The 25,621-nt window shown below is 39.1% G+C and overlaps 1 protein-coding gene across 3 annotated transcripts in view; it reads left to right on the top strand.

Moving 5' to 3' along the window:
- LOC114650806 (beta-galactoside alpha-2,6-sialyltransferase 2-like) overlaps positions 1-25,621 on the top strand; it is a 170,683-nt gene that overhangs the window by 11,498 nt on the left and 133,564 nt on the right. The window contains exon 1 of one of the 3 annotated variants that reach the window (XM_051926796.1): positions 5,907-6,005. The exons of the other annotated variants lie outside the window; for them this stretch is intronic. The gene's annotated coding sequence lies outside the window, so the exon portion shown is untranslated. Of the gene's footprint in view, positions 1-5,906; positions 6,006-25,621 lie in introns of those variants that run through there. 3 annotated transcript variants of the gene reach the window in all.

Here is a 25,621-nt window from a genome sequence, read left to right as displayed (position 1 = left end):
AAAACAGTAACACAGTAAACATAACGACAGAATGATAAATGAACAAACAATATCAACAGAAATAACTATACTAAACCATTCAAACTGAAAAATGAATGAAAGGGACAAAAACCATAAGCCAAGGAAGGAACCCTGGCCAAAACATAACAGATGGAAACTTAAATCATCCTCTGTCCATTGGTCCGTTGATTGCTTTGTCCTGTTCAAGGTCTCAGGTGACCAGGGCCTGGCCTGGCCTGGCTATATTGGGAGCAAGACAGGAATCAGGCTTATTTGGGTTCTTAGTCCATAGCAGGGCAAACTCATTCATACTGAGACAGCTTAGAGTGACCATCTACTTAACACATTCTTAAGAATGTGGAAGGAGAGAATCAAAATCCACAAAAGAACCTGCAAAATCTGGAGCTGTGTGGATTTCAGTCCATCTCAGACCACATTCCCATACAAGTCCTTACTCCCACAATGGTACCATTATATAGTCACCACTCAATGTAGCACTCTTGTCTTCAGGATATGGGAGAAAAACAGCAATACAGTACCTGGAGATAAACCATATTGAGAGACTGTGCAAAATGACTACAGTGACGGGGCAAGGATTTGAGCCTATTATTCTGTAGTACTAGGGTGTTGTACCGTGTTAGCCATTATGAATGTAGAGAAAAGCCAAGCAAAATGACACCTTTTATTGGCTAACTGGAAAGATTACAATATGCAAGCTTTCGAGGCAACTCAGGCCCCTTCTTCAGGCAAGATGTAATCTCAGCCTATTATTCTAAAAGTGTGAGGACACAGGGCACCCACACTCACTTGTATGGGGCCAACTTAAAGTTACCACTAACCATTTTAAACATGTGGAAGAAAATCCAGAGTGCCCAGAGAAAAATCCTGATGACATGGAAGATGCAAACACAGTCTTTGCTAATTATTGCCTCCTTATTATGTGTTTTTTTTTAACTTGTCATGTACAGTATATTTTAGGTAGGCTGAATTTTTAACTCATGCCTGGTTTTATGCAAATTTCTGCCCTGATGACAGATGTAGTTAATTTCCTTCATGCTTTTCAGAATGATCTTGCTTATTAAACAGGTAATACAAGTATAATTTTTCCACATTGTTTACAATGGTCAGTTACCACATTTGAAAGTTTTTTTCTGTTTATCAGTAAAAATACTTTGATCTTTATATGCCAGATAGGCAAGCATGCCATAATCTTAAGTACTCCTGATATCCAGTTTCTTCCTGCGTGGTGTTGGGTTCTTGAGGCTGGTGCTGACTGCTGTATTTACGTCTCTTTTAACTGTCCACTTGGCTTTGATCCTTTGTGTCTTTTGTTTCAATCACAGTATAACGTTTCAGTGCATTTTGAGTTATTCAGCAAGCTGGTTTTAGACGTTTACACATTTTTTTCCATATCAGTGATTTAACTAGTCAACAATTAGAAAACCTGGTAATGGTTTGTTTATACTGTTAGCAACTTTTTAATGTTTTTTAATAACCATTAGGATTTGTTGGCAAGGGGGTGAAAACAGTGGCATTTTAATCCATGGGGCTACAAGAAGTTTAAATCGCCTCTCTGCTTCTCAGTGTTTCAGAGTGAGCTGCTGTTTATACAGTATGACTGCACCTCAAAGATCAGAGTTTATGTTGCTGTAACATTTTCTGCTGAACGAGTGTAGTGCAGTGAGAGGTGACTCTCCATGAAAGGTGCTGTACCAATACAGACTTTTTAAATGTACTTCCTATATGATATTGTAACTATATTTTTTTTTTTTAAGATCAAGGAAGCAGGGAGAGGCGATTCCCAATTCCATGTCTTGACTATAATGGGGTTCAGGCAGTTATTTTTATTACATTATAATGTTCTGTTGAGCACATGACAACAGGTAGCCTTGTGTCATGCTGTGTTTTTATATAAGACAGGCCTCTGTGGATTTGCCTGTTAGAGCTCAGGATTGTATAGACACCTGGGGCAACTAGGGTAAGGTCCATGAGCATGGCCACTTGGATTCTACAGGGCATTTCTAGCTCTGGAAGTGGTTCAGGAGCTTAATTCCAGAAGTGATTTCTTGAGAAAGCCTAAAACCTACATCTGGGTATCACTCCAGTGAGCTTGCAGCCAGAGGAATGAGTGTTGGCAAGAGGTTGTCTGGTGGTGTCAGAAAAGGTATTGGAAATTATGTGGAGGTGTTTTTGTTGTTTCACGTTGCAGGTAGGTACATTTTGTACCCATGTTTGAGTCCATAATAATAATAATAATATAATACTTCCTTGTAGTGTTTCTTTTCCTCATTTTGTGCTTTTGACTCATATTTGTTAATTGTTCCTTGTATGTTTTGCTTTGTAATGAAAACTATGCATTGTCATACATTCCTGGTCCCTTCAGGACTGCCAGATATGCGGCTTTCATGCTAAATTGGTCTATTTTGTGTGTTGTGTGGGTAAAAAATTGGTGTTAGCTGTGTTTTTTTTTCTGCATGAATTTTAAAGGGTACATGAGGACGCCCACACTGCTGAAATCCCCCGACCCCTCTGCATGTCAAGAGTGTCAAAAATCAGTCAATATCAACCGCCCCATTCATTGGGCTGGTTCACAGTTTTCACTAGACTGGTTTTTAGCTGTCATTTTGCTCGAAGTTTTTCCAGAATCAGGAAACCATGGGTCCCTTTTGTCCTATTTTACATCAATGGGATGGCTTAATCAGACCCCCGGCCGACTGCCATTTATTTCTCAAATGCTTTCATATAAAGAGAGTTGTAAACCACAAATCTATCCAAATATTTTCTTAATTTGCTTATTCTAGCACATGATTGTACAAACCGCAGATTATATATCCTGACAACATAAAGTTGTAAGGCTGTAAAATGGCTGTGGATGGGTGCCAGTCTTTTGCAGGTACATTCACTGTTACCTTTACCACAGCTATTTAATGTGGTTGGGATGTGGAAGGAAACTGGAGTACCTGGAGATATAGAGAAAACCTGACAACTCCACATGGAAAATGACCAGAGCAGTTTTTGATTTCAGAGCATTGACATTGCACAAGAAAAGCCTATTTTATATTCATCTCAGCTCTGTTATCCCAGTATTTAATTTTATTTTTAACTGACTCCACTATACTAATGATACTAATGCTAGCTCAGGTGTATTGCCCTTCGTGTCATTCCTAGGTGTCAATTGATTTGTACAGTGTGTACTGTCATAAGCAGTATTTTGAAACCTTGGTGATTATTTCTATACTATCATTTCGTTTTGGAGGTTATTTTCATTTTGTAAAACTTTTATCACTATTTTTATGAAATCATGTCAGTGCCATTTCTGTTTTGGGCTTTTTTTCATAAAGGGGTCTTATTTTCTACATGATTTCCTTGGAGGTGGCCACATTGTTTGTGGTGATGACGTCAGTTGCTGGTCATATGGGCAAGGCATGTAATATGATGGCAGTGCACACAGAGGCTAACGTTCAATCTTTGGATTTACTTGTAAAAAAACGGAAAAGGGTGAGGGCTGAGGGTTTTACTTTCATGTTTTGTTTGACTATGATTTTTAGCTGAATTTTGGATGCACAGTTTTCTTGCAGTTATTTGGGTATCCAGCCTGTCTACTTGCAGTCTCTTCTGGTTTGGTCCTAAAGAAAAATATTAATTTTTTGTAGCTTTCATCTGTTTAATATATTTAGTCCAATGGACTAACTGTTCAGTCCTATGGACCAACAATTTTCCACCATGACTGCAATACACATTAGAAGTTGTCTTCTAAAGTTTTCGTGTCTGCTTCAACTCTGTCTTTGCCTGTGATTTACCATGGTTTTGAATTATCTTGTAATTTACTATACAGTACTTCTTTATATTGCTTTGTATTGTCATCATATTTGCTTTTTAAAGCACATTGCATTGGTTCTTTCTGAGAAAAGCAATGTAAAAACTGAAAAAGAAATGATCAGTTATATTCAAAGATGGGAAAGGATGTTAATATTGCTTTTTAGTTTGCAGTTTACTTGCAAGTAGCTGGGTCTTCATTTCAAAACTATTGGGTGATTTTTGACTTTTTGACTGGGCTCCAGTGTTGGTTCCTGATACCCAGCCCTTCCAAAATTACTCCAGCTCCCCGCAAGCCTAAACTGGATTAAGTGGGTTCAGATATTGATAAGTAAAATTTAACAAACCAAACAAGTCTGAAGAAATAAATGGTCTCATTATTTTTTTCTGTAAAATTTATGGTCTTCTTATTTAGGTTGAACACTCTGAGCCTCTATTTCTCATACATCTCAGATGTATTCAGGTTAGGTTAATTGAACTCTAAATTAGCCCTGTGATCTGGTGACACGCTGGCTAGTGCTGCTGCTGCTGCTGCCTCATTGACCCCAAGTTTGCCTGTGTTTTCCACAGAGCAATTCATTTTTCTTCTCACATTCCAAATATGTGCATATTAAGTTAACTGTCAATTTGAAATCAACCCTTTTTTGGTAAGTGTGTGTTTGCATACGAGTTTGCCTTGCAGTGAGGTCACACCATATCCACGATTTGTTCCTATCCTGTGACCAGTGCTGCCAGGATAAGGAGAAAGTTGCCAAATGTGTGCTTTAATTCCAAGATCACCAACTGTGTGTTTGGGATTTGCATGATTTCTCTGTGCACGTACGTTTTTCCCTAATTCCTGACTGACTGTGAATTGCCTGTAGGAGTGTAGGAGTGTGAGTGCGTTAGTAGACTGTTATCCTTTTATAGCTTCCTGTTTTGTACCGTTGCTGCCAGAATAACCTCTAATCTCTATATATAAAATCCCTATGTGCGTCCAGGTGTCCGTGTGTGGGTGTCTTTTGGTGAAGTGCGCATGCGCGGGGCACGGTGCGATGCGCGATATTACTGTCAGAGAAAGTTAGAGGCGTTTTACGGAAATACAACCCAGTATTACTGCGAGAAGAAATTAAAGGTACACAATACAGTGACGCATATTACAGCCACATACAAGGCAGTATTACTGTCAGAGGAGATTAAAGGCATATTACGCGCACGCCTGTATTACCGCCAGAGAAAATTAAAGGTATATTACAGACGTACAAGCCAGCGGACATACAAGACGGTATCCTTCAATAAGAGCGCGCACAAAAAGGCGAGCCTCAAAAGGGCGACCTCAATTGGGCGCAGCGAATAAAGGCGCGCGTAAATAAAGATCTGCACCATTGTTGCTCTTCACATATTCCAGAGCCATTTGAACTAAATTATCTACGAACGCCTTTATTCGCCGCGCTCAATTGAGGTCGCCCTTTTGAAGCTCGCCTTTTTGTGCGCGCCCTTATTGAATAGAGCCGTACAAGACAGTATTACTGTCACAGAAAATTAAAGCCACACAATACATGGCGGCAGCCCACGAAGAACGGTCAGCTCAGCAAGTAAACATCAACAAAAGACAGGCTAAAAGAAAGAAAAATACGACCGACAAAAAGAATGAGGTCAAAGTCCCTTGCCATTTAATATAGACTGTTCTTACTAATGTTTATGCACTACTGTTTAGCGCCCGTTATTGTAACGGGCTAAATGACTAGTAATAATAATAATTCATTACATTTATATAGCTCTGTGTGAACCTGTGGTAGACACAATAAAGTCAAACATGTGTGGTTGGATGGACTTTAGCTATCTACTTATCTAAGCCTTTATTAAGTTTTTAAAATCAGCTCTTCAGTTAAAAATACTCAATGTTGTTATGTTCTGGGATTAAAACCAAAAAATACTTGTTAATGTTTATAAAAACAGACATTATAGCTAATCTAAAGGCCTTAGTTTAGTAATAACTTTATAATTAATGTGCACTATTTTATCTGTAGAATACAGCAGTTATTATTTTAGTTATTTCAAAGCATATTGATATCTGCTAACATGTTAATCTTCATCCTTCCATTCTGCAGGGCTGGACCTTTTGACCTGTCACCCTCTGTGTATCAATCAGTCCGTGTTCTAACTGTTTTAAAATTTTGTGGAGGAATGGCCTTTACCATAAGTACAAGGTATGGATGAGATAATCACTGTAGCACGTGTTTTTAATGCGCCAATCAGATTTCTTCCTTAGTCTGTAACTCTCTATAGTTCCTTTTGGTGTCATGTTTTACCTTGATACTTGTTTTTTAAATTTTTCGTTAGTTATCTCTTTTAATTGCTTTTTTGTTTTTTAATTTTTTTTTGAATCCGAACACATGATTGGTTACTTATTAGTTCCAGTTTTTCTCATATCAGCATGTTGATCTTGCAGTCCAATCATATCTTCTCTGTTCAGAATCCTTATCTAAAAACTGTTTTTTTTAGCAAATCTCACCATTTATGAACCAGGCCTTCTTCCCTGCTTATTGTTATTCATTGTATTTTTGGAAGAGATATTCACCCAATGTAACTCCCAAGAACAGAAAACATTGCAATCAATGAGCGCACAGGCAGGTCAAGTGACTTGCTCAAGATCACACAGTGAGTCAGTAGTGTGGATTGTACTGACACCCATGTGACGTAAAGGTCAACTATGTAACTGCTAGGCCACACTGCTTGCCAGCCACCAAATTATCATAAACTGGAATGAAGGGAAAAGATGTGTGCTGTGGCCTGACACTAAGGTTTAGATAGATAGATAGATAGATAGATAGATACTTTATTAATCCCGTTTAATGTGAAATGTTGTACTTGAATTAAACTCAGACATGTTATTTCCACATATTTAAGTATTGGTTTTATGACAAAAAGAAAGAAACACTCAGTTAGGAAAATGCATAAGAAAGGTAAAAGATGGCATGATGGCAGAATCTTTAGTGTTGCTGCGGCACAGCTCCAGAGTTTTGGATTTACAGTAAATCCTTGGTGTGTCACACTGCTTCTGTTTATCCTTTTTTCAACATGCTTGACATATCCAAAAGACATGTGTATTAGGTTAATTTTGGACTTAAAATTTGTTCTATATGAGTGTGTGTTTGAGTGTGTGTGAGTGTTCATTCCTTGTCCTAGGTTCTCAATGTAAGGCCCTCTCCTGCCTTGTTCCCATTGCAGATTTAAAACTAGATAGTATAGTATAGTATTAGGGCTGCAACTGATGATTATTTTGGTAGTCGACTAATTGTTCAATTTTTATTTCGATTAGTCGATTAGTCACGATTATTTCATGCCTGACTATTTTGATGCCCGTGACCTGTGGTTGCACATTCTGTTTTGAGCTCCAGTGCATGCCTTACCTCATCTGCTCACGTCTGTCCACCTGTGAATGTCACCCTGATGTCTCTGCACTAACACGATTAAAATTAATAATAATCAAATCAAAATAACAACCAGTGAAACATATGAATTTGAAAATAATCAGATATTTTTATATTAGTGTGACCATCACAATAAAAAAGAAATACATTAAACAATACAAACTAAAGTGCACGTAGTCTTTCAACAAAAAAAGTGCATTTAACTTAACCAAAAATGGCCACTGGTGTGTCTTAAAGTTCAAAAGTTTAAATAAAGCTCCAATTCAAATAAAATAAAACAATAATGTACAGTTTACAAAAGATTCAGTTCATATATTCCTGATTGCAGTGCAGGAACATTAGCATTTCGGCATGCTCTGGTGTGAGGCTGGCTCTCTTCTTTGAGACAATGTTACCAGCTGCTGAGAAGAGACGCTCAGAGGGAGTAGAGATAGCAGGAATACACAACAATGATTTTGCAAACAGAGAAAGATGTTTTAATCATCACACTCTGAAGGAAAAGTGTTGTAGTTTATCACATCATGTACTATATTATGCCGAAATAAAAAAATAACGGACTAAAATATGTAACAAGCTAATTACTGATAGACTCCAAAACACAAGTTACCTAATGTTAGTTAGAGATGGTTTACTATTCATATGAACTCAAATATTATACGAAAAAGAAGAAAAAAAAACTAGGACGGCTCAGCTACTCCTATTCACTCGTTTACTATAGCTCCAAAGACGTTAGCAAACATAACTGAAATTATTTTCACTTAACCCTTAAACCGCCGGAACCGGCTATAGTTGGTACCCAATGCAATTTGCCAGCATGCTGGAGCCAAGTATATTCGGAAAAGTACATTCATTGAAAGCCACAACTGGCTAGAGTCGGTTTCCAGTGCAAGTTGGAAGCACGCCGAAGCCAGTATATGCGGCGACATACATTCTGCGACGTACATTCACTGAACTCTGCAACCGGCTGTAGTTGTTTCTTAGTGCAATTTGCCAGCACACCGGAGCCAAGTATATTTGGCGATGTATATTCATTGAATGCTGCAACCGTCTATAGTCATGTTTCAGTGCAATTTGCCAGCACGCAGGGGGCGAGTATATTCGGCGACATACATTCATAGAACCCCCGTAACCGGCTATACTGTAGTTGTTTCACAGAGCAATTTGCCAGCACGCCGGAGGTGATCAGTCAGTGCCGTATATTTGTTGAGCAGCCAGCTCACGACTGCAGCACCACTGTCTCTGGGATTCAGCCGCTGCACTAGATGAGCCTGCAATCATCAGTGTTTACCTCTGTGTGTTTGTGTGCAGCCAGTTCAAGTGCAGTTGGCTCAGTGATTTACTGAATTTCATCAATGGCTTCAGTTGCACCTTGAACATATAATAATAGATTGTAACAGTAGTTTTTTTTTTATAGTTTTTACAGTTCATTTGCAGTGTGTAAAATGATCTGTGCTGCAGTAATTGTGGTGCTCTTTGCATGAAAAAAAATACGTTTTCCATTAAAATTTCACATTTTCTTTGAGAATTGTGACGTTTACTTAAAAGGTGCAGCTAAAAAGTATTTGGCGTCTAGGGGTGAATTAACCCCCAAGTATGTGTTGGTTTAAGGATTAACTATCATTGCCGAAACCTTGATATACATATTATAGTATAAACAACAACGTTAACATGTGACGCTAACTTTACTCGCTAAAATTTACCTCTCAAGAGACGGCAGCATCACAGCTCCAGAATGCTTGCGTTTCAGATGCTCATGCATCACGGTGGTGCTGCCCTGAAAAGAAAGCTCCGCTTTGCCTAATCTGCATTCAACTTTTTTTTCTTTTTCGGTGAAGTGCTCCCACACTTTAGAAAGTTTCTGTCTCAATTTTTTTCCATCTCCTTCCCCCTCCTCTATCCGACTCACCATTGCAACCACGTTAATTTTCCTGTACATTCTTCTTCTCCTCTGACGTCCTTTCTTCGTTGGTAGGACTGTGTGCGGTCTTGACAAACAATAGCAAACGATACTGCCCCCCAGACGTTCATGTAGTGCATTGCAGTTACAAAAACCAATGTGGTTCTTTGTGACTGTAGCCTTTATTGAAGGTTCTGTTTATGACGCATCGACAACAAAAAATCTGCGTCAATGATTTTTTGCAGTCAACGTCGTCGATTACGTCGACTAATCGTTGCAGCCTTATATAGTATAGTATAGGGCAGGAATTCCTAAACCTTTTTAAACCAAAGTCCCCAAAACATTGTACCATTTGGTTAGGCCTCTCCCCCACCCCACTTATATTAACCCAATGCTGCAAAGCTGGGCGTTTTCTTGGTTTCTGCTAATGACAGTCTGACAGCATGTATTTGGACAATAGCATTCCTGTCAGTCAAAGTAAATGTTTAACTTTAGTAAACTATTTATGAATATGTGATCAAATATCATGTGATATCTCTAGGCATGGGTATTCAGGTTTTTTTCTTGTTATACCATCTCCAGGAATTGAAATGTTTTGGAGTGCCACCATTTTTTTTATCTTAAATTGTTAAATACTGAACTGCTATCAGGCACAACTAAAGAGGTCATTAATAATTTTTTGTGTATGTGTTTTTTTAATTTTCCTTGTACAGTGTAACCAGTAATGGGTACCACCAAGCCCAAAACCCCAGACCCAATAGTGCCCAACACAGTCAGTGGTTTAAATAATACATTTTTAATTCACTAAGCACTTTCATAATGAGGCACAGCCAATAACCATACAAACATTATTCTTCACCTCCAGTTGAGTTTTGGGGAGTCAGAGTTGGGAGGCAGTGGTTTCCTTTTATGCTGGACACGGAGCGGCTTTTGGTCATGCGGCATGACATGTGGGGAGCATGTACAGGGCAGACGTCACCTGATATTGCTGCACCAAAGGACCCTGAAAGGGCTTCAGTTCCGTACACCACTTCCCATGAACCCCGGAGGGTGTCCAAACTGTGATGCCTCCAGAGGACCACTGCCACCTAACGTATGGGAGATGGAACTGCTCCTGGCCCTCAGCTTTGCTCATCCATCCACAGGCATCTTCCATCTTGGTAGGAGGTCATGCCGTTGTCTAGCCAGGATGCCCTTCTATCCTTCATGGCACTCATAACAGTCATTTCTTGGTGGCATATGTTTCTGAACAGTGCTTCATTAGTCGATTTAATGGTTGAGTATGTTGACATATTTTAATATGTCATTTTCACCACGCTAACTTTGGATACAAGGCGTTGTGTTTGCATTGCTGCATTCCATGCTCTGCATACAGTAGCTGCTTACCAGCAACACATAAGGGCATGCCTTTGTGTCATTTTTGCCACATACACCTAACCTGACGTAACCTACCCTAAGCTAACCTAATCAAACATTAGCATTATAAATGCATCACATAAATTAATAATAATTTTTGAAATGCAGTAATAATAATACATTAATAACAATACTGTTATATGACCGCTTACAATAGCGTTTCAACACTATACAATTAAATTTTTGTTTTATTTTATCTGTATGGAAGCTCCTTCATTAAAGCGTGAAGTCATTAGTTGGGATGCTGTTAACCCAGTCATGACTGTAAATGCCATATGTTTTTTAATGAATTGTTTGTAATATAAAAACAGTAATGTGATTTGATATGATATAAAAAAGGCCTTTCGATACTTTAAATTTGCAAAAAGCATAGTTACATTTCAATCAGGATCAAAAACAGGAGAAAAGTAATTCATGTTATAAGCAACTTATTGTCAAAAAATAGAAAAGTTACTCACAGATGGTTCCAAGTCAATATAAAGGCTGGGCCTGCTTCATAGCTTCCCAGTTTTGCTTTTGCCTTCAGCCTGTTCCTGCATTTATGTTTTAAAAAAGGATGACAGTAACTGGACATTAGCAACTCTAAAAGCTTTGCACCTTTGAATAATGTAGTATCAGTAACACTGAAATTAAATGGCAGATATTTGAATTGTATTATTAACATTCACTTTTCTTAACATTTACCTTTCTTCCTCATTGTACATTTTCTGCACTAGTCTGACAATTTCTAAAACTGTATTCTAAAAATGATTCAACAAATAAATTTACCAAAATTAAAAATAGTGTAACCTTGGAGGTAGTGCTGGGAGGTATACCGGTTCATACTGAAAACCATTTTTTATTTTTGTTATGATATGGGTTTTTCTTATACCGCAATACCGGTTTAAATAGCCTAAACAACATTTGAACTGTGGCGCAGCGGGAAAATGTTTAAGGGGGGACCTTTTTCACTGCTACACCGCTAAACACATGTTAGTGGAGGTATTGAGCGGTGAAAATTGACAGAGAACATTCCGAAACTGAAGCTGTAGCAGACGATAAAGTTGAACATGATGACACATAAGAACTTTTGCCGAAAAAAGGAGCCGTGTCAGTTGTCTGGAGATTTTGGTTTTAAAAGGTCAGATGTGGACCAAACAACTATTTACTGCAAATGCTGTGGAGCTAAAGTTGTTGCCGGAGGCGGCAACACGAGCAATTTGCTACACCACCTTAGCTGCACACATGCTTTAATGTACCATGAATGTATGGAACTAAGATTGGCACCTTCCACGTCGTCAGGTAAAACTGAAAAAGCTAGAGGACACTTGAGTCAGATGTTACTTGTAGATGAATTTGCTAGAGGTACTGCCTTCGACAAAAAAAGCAAGCAGTGGATCGAGATAACCAACGCCATTACAATCCATATACTTTAGCTAACGTGTCAGTGGACAGAGATTGATAACATTAACAGAAAGTGTAGTTGGTTTACAAAAAATATTTACTCTTTATTCCTTTTCTAAGGCATGTTCAGTGCAATACAACTTTTGACAAGCAACTCTGAATATTTTACTAAGTCTAAATGCCTCTTTCGATGGTTAAAAATATGTTGTCAAAATTATAGTTTGTTGTTTGCAAAATTTGTTCAATAAAAAAGTTCTATATTTTGACTGCAACTGTCATGCAGTGTGATTCCTTCTCTTCATTAGTGCCACCCCCTTGAAAACTATCACTTTATGGGGCCATGCAAACCTGTATTAATACTTGTGTGCACATTAAAATGTTTTTTTATACAATGTACAATTCTCATGACAGTGGAATAGGTTATTCTTAGCCAGTCTACTGCAGTAATTGCAATGGAAAATGTGGTTAACATCCACTCATGCATGGGGAAAAAATACCGTTGAATACCGTGAAACTGGTGTAATTTTGAAAAATACCGTGATATAGAATTTTGATCATACCGCCCAGCCCTAATTGGATGATGGGACTTCTGATAGCAGGAAAGTGAAAGAAAGAGAATCTGACACTGTACAGACCACTTGTGTCGGAGTAATTACAACAGCACTCTCCTGTTACAATGCATTGTTTCACAAAAATCTGTTGGTCTTGGCATGTAGTTTCCGGGCAGTCTCCATCCTTTTGCAAATCAACTCAAAGAGGTGGGAAATGAGACAGAGCTGTAACGTCAGACTCAAAAAGCATGAACTGGCACAGGCAGTGGACATATAATAGGAGAACAGGGTTGGGTGAATGAGACAAGCGCAATGACAGACAGAGTGATAGATCAAAAATTTAGCCTAGCATGGAGAATAATTTTCTGCACATGTCCCAGCACTCCCCGTGAGAACTGCAGCACCTGTCTATTGTTACAGGACTACTTTCATACAACAACTGCTGAACATTTTCAGTTATGTTTATTTATAAACTATGTGAGGCAATTTAAAGGCAATCTGGATTATTTTTTTAAATGCGTCAACCTTGTCAGGAGTGTCGCGACATTTCAAGTGCAGCCTGGTAGACCTGCAGGGTCCACAGCCCCCAGTTTGAAATCTATTGTTATAGGATGCCTGAGTTTAATGTAGTCCTTTGTTGAGCTAAAGGAATTTTATAATGAAGTAGTGCTCTGCTTTATTTATGTGTCCAGAATTTCTTATGCTATTGGCAACACCTAATTGTAGTTGAAATGTCAATTTTTCTGGAGTTGAACCAAAATAATTATTATAATTATAACCTTATCTCTAAGTGAAGGTCAGTGTTTTTGGCCATTGCTGTTTGTTAGAAATCTCTATAAATAGAAGTAATTATTTACATTTGCCAGTTTTTAAATTTGATGAAATTATCCACTGTTATCCATTTTTGGTTTTGAAGTCTAATTATGTTAACTTGTAATGGGCTGGATCCCTGTTCATGGTTTTGCCTTGTGCATTACCCTACTGGGATAGGCAGTGGCTCTAAACTGGATTAACCGGATTTGCTAATAAATGTGTGAGTGAATGGATGGATTTCTTGTTTTGCCAGTATCGGTGTATTTCATTATGTGGATTTTTTACACATTTTTTTTACATCAGGATAATTTCTTGTTGTCATGAGTTCTTACATTAAACCTCTATGCTGTTTGAGCATTGACAGAAAAAAAAAGGCGCATCACAAGTGCAAAGTCTATTTATTCCCAGCTCAGTGTCACTTGTCCCATCTTTTATTAACAGATTGTCTCTGCTGATTCTGTGTCCCCTTTATTTTATTAAAGGATTCTGTCTTTGTGTCTGAGAAGTCATATTTGCATGCCGTCTTTTATTAAATATGGATTGTAGCACAATGGAAGATGCATCAATTTCTAGGTATTTATTTGATAATGTAAGTATAAGGGATGAATGAGAGTAAAAATGATTTTCTTGTTAAGTTGTACATTTACTCAGTATTCAAGTTTTGTAATTAGTTGCCTTTCTATGATACTTCATATACAGTAATAACTGTTCTTTACTGATTGACCCTACTAAGTTAAACGTTCTTTTGGAATGAAAATCCGAAAATAACAGAATATGGGAACAAGAGATTGGAGAACACAGATCTGTGGGCTCTGCTACTGATACTTTTACACCAAACATAAGAGTCAATTGATGCATTCATTTAGGAAGGTTAGCATTGTATGCAAATTCAGTAGTTTTATTTTTAGTCCTCATCATGACTCAACAAGCTTGCATTACTGCCTGTGAATGTTTGGATTTCAGGTTTGATGTGAAGATTGGGTGAGTTTTCTGTAGAGTTTGCTCAGGTCCAAATAGATATTACATGGCTATTTAAGGAAGATATTGAATAGTCAAGATTCTGCTTGTCTCAGTTTCCTTTCACAGTTGGGTTAACGAGCATTGCTAAGTGTCTAGGCTTGTTTGTGTTTGCTTTTTACAGTTCATTAGCATGCTACAGTATCTACGATGGGCTTTAGGTTCATGCTTTGTGAAATAGTTTTGACTTGTCCAGTACATGGTACTTGATATTTTTTATTATTAGATTTGATATATTTTGTTAATCCCTGAGGGGAAATTGTCTTATCACATGAACTTTTGGTGGTCAGAACGCAGGGTCATCCATTTTATAGCATCCCTTGAGCAATTTTTCGGATTAATGGCCTTGCTCAAGGGCCCAACGGAATAGGATCCCTTCTGGGAGTAACTAGATTTGAACTGGCAACCTTCCAGATACGAGCGTAGATCCTCAGCCACAGAGCCACCACTCCGGTCATGGGTTCTTGTTATACAGTGATACCTTGAAATACAAGTTTAATTCGTTCCGTGACCGAGCTCGTAAGTCAAAATGCTCGTATCTCAAATCAATTTTCCCCATTGAAATTAATTGAAATGAGATTAATTCGTGCCAGCCCCCAAAACACCACCCCAATTTTTTGTTAAATGTTTTCAACATAAGAAAAATGTATTTATAATGAACAAATATTGTATACAAACAAAATAAAACCTAATACATAAAAGAGAATCTAAAGAAATAAACAGATGTTGGCAAAGCCGATTAGCGTATTGTGATGTTTTTTTCTTTCACTTCACTTTTGCTTAACTTAATTTTCTTCTTAACTAGTTTTTTTTCTTTTTTGCCATGCTTTCCTCAATTTCATTCTCAAGGAGTTTCAATAGAAACATGTCCAAGGAGATTTGTTTAGTCCTCCCCTTTAGAATGTTTCTGAAATGAGTTACGCAAGTGTCATTAAATAGCGCCGCTGCACGATCAGTTGCAACTGGTGTTTCTGTTCAATAAAGTCAAGTGTTAGACAAGTGTCATTAAATAGCGCCACTGCACGATCAGTTGTAACTTTTTCAGGGTGTTTCTTTTCTTTAAAGTTCGAAACTTTTTCCCATATTGCAAACATTTCTTTTATCTCACTTTAAGAGATAACCTCCTCCACCATACCGATCTCCTGCAGAACCTCCGCATGTTGCTGCGTCTGTAGTTCTGTCAACTCCTCCGTCGTCAGTTCCTCGGAATGCTCTTTGATGGCTTGTATTTCGAATTTTGGCTCGTAACTCAAGGCAAAAAATCGACCTAGTGATGGCTCGTATCTCAAAAAACTCGTACCTTGGGGTACTCGTATCCCAGGGTACAACTGTACTACAGTATGTTTTGGAATGCCTTTTGAAACTTTGTGTGACAAACATGCAGTAGTAGTAATATTCATAGTATTAGTTGACGTGGTAGTGGTCGGCACGGTGGCACAGTGGGTAGCGCTGCCCCCTCGCAGTTAGGAGACCTGGGTTTGCTTCCCGGGTCCTCCCTGCGTGGAGTTTGCATGTTCTCCCCGTGTAGTTAAGATACAGCGGGTTGGATAATGGATGGATGGATGGACGTGGTAGTGTTAATGTAACATGTGCAGAGTACAGAGAAATTTGTATAACATGCAGTACGTCGACTCTGATATACTGCACCTTTATATGCAATTCATTTAGATAACAAACTCAAATCAACTTAACCAATGTACTGTAATCCTTACTGCTGTTTTAGTATCACTTGTTATGTTATGCTTCAATTTCATTTAATGGATACATGAAATTTTTAAAAATGTTCACAGAGAGTAAAAATTGCCAGGCCAGAAGAAAACAGATGCACTGCCTAGGAGCCATTCGGGGTTTTATGACAGTGCTACTCAATGTAGTGTGCCTTACCTTGAAGTGAAGTCATTTTGAGGGTCTCCTAAAGTTCAGTTTTAAAAAATTGTAAATATTGTATCAAACAGATGTAATAAATGGATAAAGGTGTCTGCTAAAAGATAATTTGCTGCATTTTTCCTACAATTATACAATAAGGAGGTTTTGTAGTCTGGATAATTCTTTTGATGAAGATAATATAATGCTGGAAGAGAAAGAAAGATTGAGTGCTGAGTTGCTTATTAAAGGGCACTGAACCAATGATTTTGAATGTCATAATGTTAATGTCTGTACATTAAGTTCTCCTCAATTTTAATGAAAACCACTCACATGAAAGGTATAATTCTAAAGTAAAAGAGGAAATTATTGAACCGGCAACCTTCCAGCTTCGAGCTCAGTTTCTGTCTTACTCATTTTTGCAGCTTCATATCAAGTCCTGTTTGTAGCATATTTGTATTGATTTCAAAATGTGCACTAGGTATGCTTGTGCAAGATAAGCCGTGAAACGATTTGCATTTAAAGTCTTTCTTGTGTAATGTGTATGTTTTTCTTAAAGGGTCAAGATTTAAACCTTTTTACATTATTTTAATGATTGTGGATGCTTGTTTATGGCCTGCTTGGCCTTTATATACATAACTTCTCATTTGCTGTAGTGTTTTCAGCAACCATATTATATAAAATCTGTTTCTCACTACTGGAATGGACTTGCAATTCGGTTTGTTATTTTTTGAAGAAAAACATAGCTACACTCTACGTGCTCAAGTTATTAATTTGCAGCCATGCATATTTGCATATTCAGAAACGCTAATGACAATGGGAAGACGCTGTCAGGTGTTTGTGGAATCAGTTGGGGAGCTGTGTGTTGGAAACAATAGTTAACAATAGTTGCTATAATTTATGACGATGTATATATTCATAAAGGTTTATTTACAAAGGTTAAGGGCACAGTTCAGCAGTCTGAGAAATGAAGCTAAGTAGGATTAAACAAAAGAAACAGATTAAGAAGACAGCAGTAAATGTTGTCCAGTGATGGATGATGTTGCCATAAATATATACTTTTAGATATACACTGGATGGAAATGTTTTCAAACTAATGCATCCAAAATAATGTTTTCAAAATAATACGCAATGTGTGTGGGACTAACTCACCCATGCTCAGCTGCACTTCTTGGCCATTGTTAGCATGCCGCCTGTGTTGACCATGTAAATATGTCCTACTCTGTCATTCACTTAGAATTTTTGTGTTTATACGACGATGAGCACTGCACAGAAAATCCACACATGATTTCTCATACGGAAGGCCTAGACACTTTAGTAGATTGAACAGTAGAAAGACACTACACCTGCTGACTTTTTGAATTTGAGGCAAATGTGGAACACAGTAGCAAAGAAGTGAGGAACATCAATTTCAGTAAGGTTTGAAAAGAGACTTAAAAGTGATACTGTACCATTTAAATTAACAAAATCTTTTGTATCCTTAATTTCAAATCTGAAATGGCTGCGGCCAACTTTTTTATCCGAGTTTTCAGTTTTCTGAGGTAGCATCAGTCCTTATTACTTTGGATAATCAGGGTTCTACTGTATATACAGTGTGTATGTGTGTCCCTGTGTGTGTATATACTGTTATAAGTATTGTCATGGAAGGCAAGGTCAGGTATTGCCCATTGGATGGACAATGTGAGACAGAATCCCAGAGACATGTGTTCCCCCTGTATGGTGAGTGGCAGCATCCTTCCTTTTGGAGCTGCCATTTCTGCAGTCACAGGGCATCTTGGTTGCTGTAGTCCCAATAGCACCAGTACTTGGGTACTGCCAGGAAGATGCTACCCTATCCTAGAGAAGTTTCGCTTGACCTGGAATTACTTCCTGGTGGCAATGTTGTTGCCGCAGAAGTATTCCTTGATCCAGGTTAAGATGGAACTGCTCTGTCTTCCCCAGGTAAGTCGGAGTCAAGAGAGGAGGAGGAGAACAAAGCTCACCTGGGAGGTGTGGAAGAGAGATAGAGAGAAAGAAAGAAAAAAAACATGTTTATTGTGGACTGACCAGTACTTGGATGGGAAACCACATAGGAAAAGCTTGGGTTCATGCTGGAAGAGGTGCTTGTGAGGCAAGCAAGGGGCGCTCACCCTGTGGGCTATGTGTGCATCCCAGTGCCCCAGTGCAGTGATGGGGACATTATGCTGACAAAATATGATGCCATCCATTGGATAAGACATAAAAATTGGATAAGACATATTGTGTCCTGAGTCACTCTGGTTATAAAAGATTCCTGGACCTCTTACTGAAAGAGCAGGGTTTTTCCTAATGTCCTGGCTAAATTGCCCATTTCGACCGTGTCAGTCTGACCCCCTAATCATCCTCTGTCTGTTATTGGCTAACTATCTCTCTCACCCTTTTACCACCTAATAACCACTTTGTGGTGCACATATTAATGCAAGAGTGACTGTTGGAGCATCATCCAGGTAGATGCTACACATTGGTGGTGTCTATATAAAAGTAGTTAGTTAATTAATTACAGTTGTCCTGTCCTGTAACTTTTTACTACTTTTTTGGTGCTGAGCCATTCCTCACCCATTGGCCCTCTCAGTCTTCTCATTTGTTGTTTTTGGAATTCTGATCTTTGCAGGGCTGGTTTGTGGTTGGGAGGGGGGGGGGGGGGGGGGTACAATGGATAGGATTGTAATATTATTATATGGAATTTGCTTTAGGTTCTTCTAAGATATTTTTTATGTTCTTTAATAAAGATTTGATCAAAGTAAAAATAATAACTACTAGGGGGCTCTGCCCCCTGCTCGCTTCACTCGCCCACCACCTCGTTTGGTTTACCGGATATACAATTTAAAGCGATTGTTATTTTCATGGGAATTGTTACATATGCATTATTTTCACTTTTACTTTAAAACTTTTGTAAAAACAATACTTGTCCTTTATTTCCGGCCCCAGGTGTGGTTAAATCTCTTTCTCGCAGGACGTATAACGCTGCTCACGTTGTTAATGGGGGGGGCGGCTGAACGCACACTAAGGAGAAGCGGTTGGATCATTTACTGGCTTGTTGCTGCTGCTGCTGGATGCTGCATGTTCTGCTTGCCGCGCTGCGCGTCAATCATTTAAAAGCCTGTACAGCAGCTGTCCTTTTGCCACTTCTCGTCTATGCTGCTCGCATTGTGATGGGCGGGGTGAGAGCTGAACACAAGCTACAGAGAAGCGGTCGGATCATCTGCTGGCGAGTTGCATGTTCTGCTTGTCGCTTGTCGTTGTTTTAAGAGCTGGGAGCACATGAAGTGTGTCTGCCAAAAGCATTCCAACAACTGCTAGTGTAGATGTCCGTGAACTTGTTTTAAATGTTGTCTCACTGCCTTGTCTTGCGTGACGTTAAAGTGCCTCTCACGGGACGTCAAATTATCTTCCAAGGAGATCACGTCTTGTCTCCCTAGTCTCTCTCCCAAGACTTTTTTTTTATAATAGAGAGACAATTTTAGGAGTCTCCAGAGTACAACAAAAGAGTCTAGAAACTTTTTTAGACAATAGAAGCATCTAGAAAAGAAAGATAATTTTTAGAAGTTGATACAAAATAAACCATTGTGTTAGGAATTGTATATTGTAGTGTAAAAAGGCTAGAAAATTCCACTCAAAAAATTATTTGTTAAATGAACTTCAGTCATGGACGGTGGTTCCACATAATTAGTTTGAATAGTTTTAAAAGAAACATTCTTTTAAAGTTCCATTCACTTTGTGTTCAGAAAACATAGCGTAGTTAATGAAAATTATATAACTGTCTTTGTGTGGAATGAAAGTAAGTGAATCTCTATTAAATTTAAATTTCATATATTTATTACAACATTTTTACTTGAGGATGCATAATTTTTTTAAGCCAATACAAATAAATCTTATTTCACTACATATAAATAAAAATTGTGGACTGTGGTATGATTTAATAGACAGAGTAGGTTGGTTAAACATGTAGTGGTTCACTTATTACAGGTAAACAAGTTATATTTTGGTTGATTGCATTTTTCATGTAGTCTTAACATCTATATATATAATTCACTAAGTCCATGGCAAGCAAGACGCACGCAAGACAGAGCGAAGATGCATGCAAGACAGAGCCACACCCGCCAACTCACAGAGCCCCGCCCACCAACAATTCACTAAGCAGCCGACCATGGCATGCAAGACAGAGACCATGGGATTCGCACGACAGAGCCACGCCCGCCAACTCACAGAGCCCCACCCACCAACTCTAAGACCATGGGATACGCACGACAGAGCCCCGCCTGCCAACTCTAACCCTCCTCCCAAGTCCACCCTCGCTCTCGAGGCACACAGCACCTCACCAAACATCGCACTCAGTTGCTTTCGTCTCTGCTACAGTCCACATGCACCTCTGAGCCACGTTGACTTTTCATTGTTCTTTTCGGTTCCATGACAGCTCTTCCTCACGAACAAGATTTCGCAAGACGAGAAAAATGGAACACCTGCAACATTACCTTCACATTGTTTTCCTTTTATTTCTGATCCCGTTCAACAACTGTGGCAACATCGACTTCTCAACTGTGACTCCGGAACAATTCAGTACGCGAGCTATATTAAGCGACACCAACGAAGACTCGCTACACTGTAATGAACAAGTACTGAAACTTATCCCTACCGACGAAGTAACTTTCACCAGCATTGCATCCATCGTCACAGACGATCCCGCAGATCAAGTTTCATTCCCCGAAGAATTTCTTAACAGTCTTACTCCCACTGGCATGCCTCCGCATAAACTCAAAATTAAAATAGGTTCAGTTGTCATGCTTCTCAGAAACCTTCCATGGCAAGCAAGACGCACGCAAGACAGAGCCATGCCCGCCAACTCACAGGGCCCCGCCCACCAACAGTAATTCACTAAGCAGCCGATGATTTCCGCACGTGTTCAGTCTCTCCCTGTGCATTCCCTGTGCAGCGAGTGAGCGAGCGAGCCAGAGAGAGTGAGTGACACACACAGGTGTGCGAGAGAGACACACACACACACAGGCGCATGAGAGAGACACACACACAGGTGCGCGAGAGAGACACACACATACAGGTGCGCGAGAGAGACACACACATACAGGCGCGCAAGAGAGACACACACACACAGGCGCGCAAGAAAGACACACACACACAGGCGCAAGAGAGAGAGACACACACACACAGGCGCACGAGAGAGACACACACACACACACACGCGCGCGCGCGTGCGAGAGAGGGTGCTGGACGCATAAGGCAGAGAAGGCAGTTAAAGAATGCACTGGGCTTGATTTTGTTTTCACTTCTGTCTACAGCGATCGGTTCGTAGCGTGCATTGTTGCAATGTTACTTTTCTTGGTGGTTTATTACATTACGGATGTTTCAAATGTTCATTTTTTTCCCTGTGCTTAAAACTCATTAAAAAGTGTTTCTCAACTGTGACTCCGGAACAACTCAGTACACGAGCTATATTAAGCATCACCAACGAAGATTCGCTACACCTTAATGAACAAGTACTGAAACTTATCCCTACCGATGAAGTAACTTTCACCAGCGTTGCCTCCATCGTCACAGACGATCCCGCAGATCAAGTTTCATTCCCAGAAGAATTTCTTAACAGTCTTACTCCCAATGGCATGCCTCCGTATAAACTCAAACTTAAAATTGGTTCAGTCGTCTTGCTTCTCAGAAACCTCATGCCAGCAAGAAGTCTCTGTAAAGGCACTAGACTGTCTGTTACCAACATTCACCGTAATGTACTAGAGTGTAAAACAATCGCAGCTGCTACCTCACAAACTGTCCATATTCCCCGGATTTCCCTGACCCCATCAGATTCAAATTTGCCTTTTACTTTTACATGCAGACAATTTCCTGTTAGATTGGCCTTTACAATGACAATTAATAAGGCGCAGGGACAAACTTTCAAAAAGATACAGTGGTGTGAAAAACTATTTGCCCCCTTCCTGATTTCTTATTCTTTTGCATGTTTGTCACACAAAATGTTTCTGATCATCAAACAAATTTAACCATTAGTCAAATATAACACAAGTAACACAAAATGCAGTTTTTAAATGATGGTTTTTATTATTTAGGGAGAAAAAAAAATCCAAACCTACATGGCCCTGTGTGAAAAAGTAATTGCCCCCTGAACCTAATAACTGGTTGGGCCACCCTTAGCAGCAATAACTGTAATCAAGCGTTTGCGATAACTTGCAATGAGTCTTTAACAGCGCTCTGGAGGAATTTTGGCCCACTCATCTTTGCAAAATTGTTGTAATTCAGCTTTATTTGAGGGTTTTCTAGCATGAACCGCCTTTTTAAGGTCATGCCATAGCATCTCAATTGGATTCAGGTCAGGACTTTGACTAGGCCACTCCAAAGTCTTCATTTTGTTTTTCTTCAGCCATTCAGAGGTGGATTTGCTGGTGTGTTTTGGGTCATTGTCCTGTTGCAGCACCCAAGATCGCTTCAGCTTGAGTTGATGAACAGATGGCCGGACATTCTCCTTCAGGATTTTTTGGTAGACAGTAGAATTCATGGTTCCATCTATCACAGCAAACCTTCCAGGTCCTGAAGCAGCAAAACAACCCCAGACCATCACACTACCACCACCATATTTTACTGTTGGTATGATGTTCTTTTTCTGAAATGCTGTGTTCCTTTTACGCCAGATGTAACGGGACATTTGCCTTCCAAAAAGTTCAACTTTTGACTCATCAGTCCACAAGGTATTTTCCCAAAAGTCTTGGCAATCATTGAGATGTTTCTTAGCAAAATTGAGACGAGCCCTAATGTTCTTTTTGCTTAACAGTGGTTTGCATCTTGGAAATCTGCCATGCAGGCCGTTTTTGCCCAGTCTCTTTCTTATGGTGGAGTCGTGAACACTGACCTTAATTGAGGCAAGTGAGGCCTGCAGTTCTTTAGACGTTGTCCTGGGGTCTTTTGTGACCTCTCGGATGAGTCGTCTCTGCGCTCTTGGGGTAATTTTGGTCGGCCGGCCACTCCTGGGAAGGTTCACCATTGTTCCATGTTTTTGCCATTTGTGGATAATGGCTCTCACTGTGGTTCGCTGGAGTCCCAAAGCTTTAGAAATGGCTTTATAACCTTTACCAGACTGATAGATCTCAATTACTTCTGTTCTCATTTGTTCCTGAATTTCTTTGGATCTTGGCATGATGTCTATCTTTTGAGGTGCTTTTGGTCTACTTCTCTGTGTCAGGCAGCTCCTATTTAAGTGATTTCTTGATTGAAACAGGTGTGGCAGTAATCAGGCTTGGGGGTGGCTACGGAAATTGAACTCAGGTGTGATACACAACAGTTAGGTTATTTTTTAACAAGGGGGCAATTACTTTTTCACACAGGGCCATGTAGGTTTGGATTTTTTTTCTCCTTAAATAATAAACACCATCATTTAAAAACTGCATTTTGTGTTTACTTGTGTTATATTTGACTAATGGTTAAATGTGTTTGATGATCAGAAACATTTTGTGTGACAAACATGCAAAAGAATAAGAAATCAGGAAGGGGGCAAATAGTTTTTCACACCACTGTATGCCTGTATCTGCCAAAACCAGTTTTCAGTCACGGACAATTGTATGTTGCTCTCTCCAGAGTTTCATCTTTTCATTCACTCACAGTTGTATCCTCAAACCCACCCCATTTGGACAACTGTCTCTTTCAGGAAGTGTTCACCCATCAATAAATAATTATGCGGCGTAGTTGGCTAATTATATTGCTGTATTGGAAACAAAGGAATAGATGCTTTTCAGATGTATGGAGGGCAACGTGTATTAAAAAAGTATCATAAATTGGCTTCCACAACACCACAAAACCCATTGCATTGAAAAAAATCAATTTAATGAAAGCCTTTAACTTTCTTTCCATGTATACATATGTTGTATGGGGATCTCTTGGAATGTGTTGTCAACAAAAGGGGCCATTCTTTATGCAAAATATCATACTTTATGCAAATATGGGATAATCATGTACATAAAATTTTATTATCCATCCATCCATCCATTTTCCAACCCGCTGAATCCGAACACAGGGTCACGGGGGTCTGCTGGAGCCAATCCCAGCCAACACAGGGCACAAGGCAGGAACCAATCCTAGGCAGGGTGCCAACCCACCGCAGGACACACACAAACACCAAGCACACACTAGGGCCAATTTAGAATCGCCAATCCACCTAACCTGCATGTCTTTGGACTGTGGGAGGAAACCGGAGCGCCCGGAGGAAACCCACACAGACACGGGGAGAACATGCAAACTCCATGCAGGGAGGACCCGGGAAGCGAACCTAGGTCCCCAGATCTCCCAACTGCGAGGCAGCAGCGCTACCCACTGCGCCACCGTGCCGCCCAAATTTTATTATTTTAAGTTAAATCAACTTAATTTAACTGTGTTGAGGGAAACTGAGAATACCATGTTTTGAGTATTACAAAAGTATTGATTTTGAGTAAGAAGAAATAAGTAATGACAACAGTCCCTGAGACTGATTATGCTTCTGTGGAAAGAAAATATTCTGATTGTTTTGTTTCAACATAAATTGATTGTGTTAGTTTGACATCTAACAATATTAAGTCAGTGTAACTAAAAAAGTTAAGTAATGCCAGCAGATATAACCATTTTAAGCTAAAGTAACTAAAACACATAAAATGAACATCCCCAATATTTCATTTTTTTGAGTGTATGCAAAGGACGCATGACTAAGAGATGACTTGGAAGTCAACAGATGTCCTGTGAACAACAAGAATGAACAGTTATTACATGCACAGAAATCTCAAGGGTAGTGACTTGACTCAAAAGTATAAGAAAGAACCAGAAAATAATAAGACTTTTGTTTAAGTCATTTGGGCGTAAACCAACAAACCAATCAGAATAAAAATCTATGCATTGATTGACACTGTATGTAAATTCTATAGTTTATTAAATTAACTATTACCCTCTGTACTTTGAACCAGACTGCTTCCTGAGCCATTCTGAAACATACTGCTTCCCCCTTCATTAAGTCATATTAAAGGTACCCAGAGCAGGTTTGCTCTTGCCTGGTTTCTAATAGTAAGAGATTTTGTATTCTAAGATAAGATTTCTTTCTTTAATATATTTCCAAATTTAATATCTTTTACAGTTGACACAATTGACTGACACAAGCTAGAACATACACCCCATCCACTAATTTGGGGGTGAAGATCTGTCCACATCTTTTACTTCCTACTTGAATTGTTTGTCTCTGCACATATCACTGGTAACAATCTGGTAAAGCTTTAGAATTAGACAACAGAGTAAAACATTTTGTGTACTAGCCACATTTCCAATGAGTATTTTTAATTTTTAAATTCAAATTTATTTTTTATATTAAATAAGAGCTGAGGATGCTAGGTGACAATGATACTTCATTCTCCCCCAGCTAATTTCTACTTCCTAAATTTCAGTCAGACTCCTCTCATACCTGTTTC

The sequence above is a fragment of the Erpetoichthys calabaricus genome, chromosome 4 (assembly GCF_900747795.2).
Source record: "Erpetoichthys calabaricus chromosome 4, fErpCal1.3, whole genome shotgun sequence".
NCBI lineage: Eukaryota > Metazoa > Chordata > Cladistia > Polypteriformes > Polypteridae > Erpetoichthys > Erpetoichthys calabaricus.
This window is presented reverse-complemented; position numbering and strand designations above follow the sequence as displayed.